The sequence below is a fragment of the Pyxicephalus adspersus genome, chromosome Z (genome assembly GCF_032062135.1).
Source record: "Pyxicephalus adspersus chromosome Z, UCB_Pads_2.0, whole genome shotgun sequence".
Lineage (NCBI taxonomy): Eukaryota > Metazoa > Chordata > Amphibia > Anura > Pyxicephalidae > Pyxicephalus > Pyxicephalus adspersus.
In genome coordinates this window covers 46,994,464-47,000,722 of record NC_092871.1, presented here as the reverse complement: position 1 = coordinate 47,000,722, position 6,259 = coordinate 46,994,464, and the positions used below count along the sequence as shown (strand labels likewise).

Sequence of the window (6,259 nt, the reverse complement as noted above, 5' to 3'; positions counted from 1 at the left end):
TATATGTTATTACCAGGGATATGAGATGGATCATTGCCTCCCTCCAGCCACATTAGGATTTATCACACTCTTTAGATGGATTCCCATTTCTCTGTTCTATCTCCATCTTTTTTCTAGTTTTGTTTATTCACAATGTAAAAATGTTCAGGCTGTGCTCTGGTAAGGAACCCTTCATTATATTGTGTACTTTAAATATCAGAGCCTGGGAATGTTTAGATCAGCAGAACCCTCTGTTTCTTTCTGGAAACCTGGGGATATAATGGCAGATGAATGACACATGAAAGGGGGACACAGAAGGGTAACTTTTTTTCTCTCTGTTTCTGCACATGGAAAATCATTAATATTTAATCCAGAATATTTAGGCTACACCGTACAGTACAAGAACAGGCTGTGCCATCAAATCAGCACACCCAAACCAGCACTTCTTTTAATTATCTTTTATTTATAAAAAGTCACCTTAAGCAGTATGCAACTTAGAAAAAAAACAGGTTTGGAGTCACTCTGGGACACATATGGATAAAGACATGAGTGAACAGGACCACTGACTAAGTACTGGAATTTCCAGTATGGTGTTATCTTTTGTTTACCACGAGGACTACTTGTATCTAAACCCTAAAGGCACAATATGTTTTGCATCCTGCAGAGCTAAGATTCTGGGTTCACCTTCTAACAGGGCTCCAGGAGGAAAGCATTTGAATATGTATGCAGTGTGTCTTTAATTGATGCAATTTATTTTATCAAGGGTCATTTCTGTTTAAATATTTTTATTCATTTTAATAAAAGTAAAATACAAAGGCAAAACAACAATAATTAAACAAGAACATAACAAAAACAAATGACATTACATATCAAATGCAAATGGTGTCCAAGGGTAGCAAATGGGGGATGAGTTGTTTAGCACACTTGATATCCATCCTAATATGGGTGGTCATTTCAACCCATTGGCTTAATTACCAAACAAGGACTGACTATCTGCATACTCAGCAGTATCTATAATACCTACTGAAAATTTTATGTTTTGTTGCTTGCTGCTGCAAGGGCAATGATGGTAACCTTCCTATAGAATGTAAATATTTACCCTTAGGCACATGGTAAAGTTCAAGAGCCTATGAAGACATGCAGAAGCAAACAATGAACACAGCTTGTAGTACTGAATTTCACTGGTGTCAAATATGCCAGACTCAAAGCTTAAATCCTCATTGTTGTTACCACTGAATCTAGAAGGAGCTCATAAGGATGGTTGTGATACTGTGCACTGTTTTTGCCATATGCTTCAAACACCCCTGCTGGAACCTGTCGCTATACACTTGTGATATTTCTGTCTGGGACAAAATATTAGTGTTGTTCTTTGAGGGTTAAATAGATTTTCTTGCATCTCACAACAGGCAGTTCAGTGTGTCTAAAATCAATTTTAACATTTCTGTTCGCTGAACCTCTGCAATTACACCTTTACAACATTCACTATACGCCTAAAGCCTTAATTACAGGAAACAACAGGCTGACACCATGCTCGCAGCATTCCTAATAATGAAAACCTCCTATTCAGAAAATAGTGTTCAGAGTTGTATTGCTAGCACAAGCTATCAGAAGTACATATTTGGTTTTAATATTGTAATGAATCAAACATTTATACATTTAAAAGGAGTTGGTATTCTGTATTACTATCCCTTTCTGAAAGTGTGAGTTGCTTGGTTTTCATGCCTATTCTAAGCCAAAGAGCCTGTGGCAGGCGCAGCACCATGAGGTGCCTTGTGCGCTGTGGCATTAAAGGAATTATGATTTCTGTTTCTCTTTAGTCCGATCAAACTGTCTTTACTCTATAATTCCCCTAATACCGTTCCTTAAAAGCAGTAGGTTTAAAGAGCACACCAAATACTTTAGATAACTTCTTTAATAACTTCAAACTTTATTCATATAACACTGCTGATTCTGTAGCAGGAAGTCTATGTACAAACATGTGGAATAAGATATCACAAAATGTTGAAGTTGGATAGTTTGTTTGTTGGTTTGTTTGCTGATGATAATGATGATGATACTAATGCTGTTTGTTGAATGATGTTTATGCTGTTTATGCTGTTGATAATGCTGTTTATGCTGTTTATGGTGGAACTGCAAGCAAACACATGACAGGTTCAGCAGACAGTCCCAATCACTATTAAACTACAGTAATCTATATAACTGCATTAAATACCTTTTTGGCCTTTTGTCTACTCTTATGGAACTCTCTGGCTGGAACTCTTGCTGTTCTCTCTCTCTCTCTCTCTCTCTGTTCTCTCTCTCTCTCTTAGCACGCTGAATACAGCATGGTTTGCTAGGGAATTTCCCCATAGAACACAGTGTAAGGCTGGTTGTGATTGGTTGAGGCCTCTGCATAGTGTAAGACTCACTGTGATTGGCTTATCTCTCTTAGCTAGATAAATGACTCTTAAAGGTATATTTTCTTTTTCTGCCTATATTAACAAAATGCATATATAACTGTTATAAACATTCACAATCATAAAATACAGTGATAACTCTGTGTCTAGCTTAAACATATGAGCATATGAGCTGTATAGTGGGGCTGTTGGCAGGTTTAGGTGTATACAGAATATGCTGCACTAATAACCTAGGACAGGTTTTAGCTGGCCAGCTACAGAGCCAATACAATCATGGGATTTTAGGCATAGTTTACCAGTTAAACTTAACGACTATCATCTTTATCTAAACTCCAACCTATTTTTTTATTCAAACAAATAATAAAGTTTATAAACAAATTACAAATAATTTATTATTACAAATAAAGTATTTCTAACCACCTGGGCGGTTAGCCCGCGTCTTGTTCAGGGTAAGAAAACTTGCTACTATCGGTTACCCTGAACCAGGCGCGGGGTAGCTAAAAATATAAACACGCGTCACAGTGCAATCCGATTGTCATACAACATTGTATGACAATCGGATTACAACTGAAAAAAAATACGTACCTTGTCCCCACAGCTCCTCCGGAGACGTCTGTCCTCTTCTGTCTTCATCCGGCGTGTACAGTGACGATCTCCGGGGTTTCCCGATGACGTCGCTGCAAGCGTCGGTGCGGGCGGGAGGCGGGGTGGGAAATTCAAATAAGTTTGTATTGAATTCAAGTTCAAGTACAATATATTATTAATGTTTTATAAAAAAATTTTTTTTTAAGTTTATTATCAAATTTATTACATTTTGGACATATTTCGGTGAGTTATGCCTAAGAATTATAGCCTACAATCTAAAATAAATTTCCATGCAAAAAATTTAACACTTTTTTACATGGAAAGAATTAGAACACCTGGCGTTCGTGTACGCGTCCCTCTGCGATTGCTGATGATGTCAGTGCATATGTCCATCGACGGGGGTCGTAGTGGGAAATTCAAATATTTTGTATTGGATTCAATACAAAGTCCTGTATCCAATCTAATACAAAATATATTTATGTGGTTTTGTCTATAGGTATGTGAGGTTGGACTACAATTTACCACACTAGGGAGGTGTTTTAGAAAAATATATTACTATACAATATACCGAATTATTGCATTTTCAGTATTTTTTATTTATCTATGCATACTTGTTTAAGTTGATTTTTGTGTTTTTTATTTAATTTTATTATTAAAGTTATTTTTTTTTTTTACATGATTGTGTGTTTCAAACTTTATTATACTCAGGATATCTACTAGACCCTTGTTCGGACATATTTCGGTAAGTTACAGGTCTACAATTTAAAAAAAAAAATTTCATGAAAAACAGTGTACCGCTTCTGGTACAGAAATCCAGACATCAGTGAAACGCCCACTTTTAAATGCAACTCTCATTTGATGTTCAAAGCATTTCGTAGACAGAATCCACTTCACCAGGAACTTTGACTGAGATCTTCAAATTATACATTCACAAAAAACATTTGGCCTGATTTATTCAAAGTCTCCAAGGCTGGAGAATATGCACTTTCATCAGTTAACCTGGGTAATCAAGCAAATCTAAAAATGGATCTGGTCCAGGATTGAAAACATTTACTAACAAATAGCAAATGACGTTCAAGAAATCCATTCCAGGTTTGCTTGATCACCGAGATCCACCAATGAAAGTGTATCCTCTCCAGCCTTGGAGAGCTTTAATAAATTAGGTCCATTTTATCTGCAGTGTATATACAAACTTTTTGTATATTATCAAAATTACCTAAAAATCCAATGCTTTGACTTATTGCATACAACAATTATCAATGTTACTTTAAGGACCCAACCCAACAATGACTGCTTTTTGGAACAAAAAGCAGTCATTGAGCTTTTTGCTCAATCTATAACAATGCAGTTATGAAAAGTACTATTCATTCTATGTGATTGTTTAATTTTCAAAGTTTTCCTTATGCTAAATCTCCCAATTAGCACAATGTATTCTCCTATTCCCCTTATAAATACCCAAAGTAATGATTAGAATAGATCATCATCATAGATCATCCTCTTATCATAATTCAAACCTTCAGTATAGTACTAATTAAACTAAATTATTTCTTTATTTTAGTCTTAAACATAATGATAACAAGGGAGAAAAAGGTCTTACCCAAGTCATCAAGGTTACTACTTCAAAGAGGAACTAAGTCCTGGGGGCTGGAGTGCTGAGAGACCAGTGTGCTGGGACACAGAGGACTGCAGTGTTAGATTGAGGGACTAGTGTCTGGTGAGGACTGGTGCTGACCAGGTTCTTACCATATGCAAATAGATCTTATGCCTTCACTGAAACTGACAATTTATTTTGCTATAGTCTTGATTGATCCTCTCCAATCATTATATGAGTACCTTGATTTTAATGCTATTTAAAATTAGGTATGAGTACTTAGCTGGCTTGTTTACAAGAACGTTGCAATGCAATCATAGGAAACGATCATTCATTTCCAAACGCAATTAGCCCCAACCTAGCCAGCCATTAGGCATTAGACTACAATAAGGTGAAAAGACAATAGCAGCAATACTCTCTCTTTTGGTTCTGGCCTAACCAACTGCACATATGCTGAACATTGATGGAATATATATTAATAAGCCTCTGCCTTCTGTTAACATATGTTGTCATCTTTTATACCTTATTTCAACTACAGGTGTACTTTATTGTGTGTTTCATTCATGTATGTGTGTTTGTGTATGTCTGCAAATATTTTGTATATCTATGCACTTAAATGGCTTGTCTGTTTAAGTGGCTTTCTAGGAAGCATCACAAAATTCTCATAACTTGGCCATTAAACCACCATCCAAGCACAACTAGGTAACGGATGAACGTGTTCAACAGGCATACTGATGAAAGTATACAACATAGGCTGGAAGTAAGTGCTCTCTTATTCAAAGTCTCCACTGTTTCTATAATGGAAAGGATTGCAACAGGTCAAATGGTTCATTTTAATTTAATATCTTTTGAAAAATAAAATATTAGTTTGCCAAAATGAGTTGTTAAATTGGCAAGATCAGAATATACAGGCTACCCTCTGTGTAACTTCTGTACATACAGTATAGTGTCATTTGAAATCACTCATTTTGTGAGGATCTGTATGTCTGTTATTGTCACCTGCAAACCTAGGAGTAAAGAAAATTAGAACCCAAGAGCAGATTATAAAACATATCTGGCTTTAATGTTAACCCATGGCAAACTCATGCCGTCTCATTTAGAAGTGTGTTTTACAGTAATTTAGGATCTGTGGTGTATTGCAATTCACTGCCAATAACAAGCATTGTGGTGTGGTGCATAATAAAAAGGTTATGTCCATTTTATCATGCAATAAGGTCCTCTCAGAATGAACTGGCTCCTTACACATGTTTGGTAAAGTAACAGAATATAAACTAGAGAGCTCTTTCTATATTTCCTGCAAACTTTCATGTATAGCAGCCCCAAAAAAACAAAAATCATTTTGTGCATAAACTGCTAAAATCTGATTGGCGTCATGGATTAGTGCATGCTGTTTTTCTTTGTGCTGTTATTAAAAACCATGTTTCCCTGAAAATAAGACCTACCCCGAAAGTAAGCCCTAGCATGCTAATCATGCAAGGGTGAAATATAAGCCCTACCCCAAAAGGAAGCCCTATTGGCTTCTTCGGAGGGTGTGGTCACGTGGTACACCAAGAGGAAGGAGGGGAGCAGAGAGAGAGCAGGAGATTTCAAAAGCACTGGAGCAAGGGGTGAAGAAATCGCAGGGTTAATTAACCTACAGTACTCTGGTGTGACACTAGCACTAAGAGGTTGGTGTATTCTCTTTTCAAAAGGTCCTTGCTGGTATTTC

At 36.4% G+C, this 6,259-nt stretch overlaps 1 long non-coding RNA gene across 1 annotated transcript; it reads right to left on the bottom strand.

The window, feature by feature from the left end:
* Window positions 1–1,876: 1,876 nt before the first annotated feature.
* LOC140344075 (uncharacterized) lies at window positions 1,877–2,641 on the bottom strand. Its single transcript, XR_011923480.1, has 2 exons — window positions 2,192–2,641; window positions 1,877–2,109 (listed from the first exon to the last, which is right to left on the bottom strand). It is a non-coding gene; the product is annotated as an uncharacterized lncRNA (long non-coding RNA).
* Between the last annotated feature and the right edge of the window lie 3,618 nt (window positions 2,642–6,259).